We start from the raw sequence: 1094 nt of genomic DNA, 5'->3' as shown, positions 1-1094 counted from the left end.
TCCCTACACACCTAGTAAAGTAGGAACCCAAGCATGGATACCTCTCTGGGGGTTGAATTTTCTTATCCTATGCAAGAAAGAAAATTGTGGAGGTAAGAGGCAGGCTTTTAAAATTGTAAGTATTGTAGGGTGAGCTGAAGACATGAAAAGCCTTTCTTGGTCAGAGAAAGCTTCACTGTAAATCTCACTCTGTGGGTAAACAGTCTGTAATTCAGAGCAGCACCTCCTGTCAGCTGTTCCATGCCGAGTGATTTTGTGTATTGGTGTTTGACACAGTAAATCTTGATTGCTTGTAGCTTAATTTGGGTGTGCTGGCAGATGATCTGTTTCCATAGCACAGCTGGGAAGTCTGTTCAAGGGGCAAATATCATATCCTTCTCTGAGGTCAGCTTGGTGAGATAACAGTTAATAAGCGTTTCTGCTTGGAACTGGGTGGAGAGTGCCCTTTCCTGCCTTGCTGGGTTTCAGTACAGTTAATGCCATGGACTACTGCTTGGCTTATACCAGGAGTTAGGATCTGAGCTTGGAAGAGAAAAAAATGAAAATAGCCCTAGGTAAAATAAACAAAGGAATCTGGCTGGAGCATCTTCTGAAAAAATAAAATTGTGTGCACCAGGTGCATGAATCCTTCCTCAGATACAAATTTAGCAAAGAAAGCAGAATGGAGAATTGCAGTTTTAGGAGCATTTTTTAATGCTCTTTGCTCCTGCAGGCAAATTTCTTGTAGTGTCTCACCAGGAACAAGAACGCACAGTTGACCATTGGTATGTATTTGATGTTTGTTGTAATAACCTACCTTATAAGGACAGGTAAAGACGAAAACTGCAGTTAGGATCTTATTTTTCAAGTCTTACCTTTGGTGTTGCTATCTACTGTTTTTGTGTTAAGACACGTGCCTAGTTATGATTAGAAAAGCAGGATGCCTGTAGTTGGACCTAAGCTCCTGTTGTGAACCTGGGCTTCAAGTACTTTAGGTGCTCAACTAGAATGAGAGACTTGGAAGAAGTGGTACGCTGCCTGCCCCACAACAGGAATACAGATTTCCCTGTACCCAGGGAAATTTATCAATTGAAAAAAATGAATAGTTTCCTGCT

The sequence above is a fragment of the Buceros rhinoceros genome, unplaced genomic scaffold (genome assembly GCF_000710305.1).
Source record: "Buceros rhinoceros silvestris isolate BGI_N320 unplaced genomic scaffold, ASM71030v1 scaffold6462, whole genome shotgun sequence".
NCBI classification, from domain to species: Eukaryota; Metazoa; Chordata; class Aves; order Bucerotiformes; family Bucerotidae; genus Buceros; species Buceros rhinoceros.
This window is presented reverse-complemented; position numbering follows the sequence as displayed.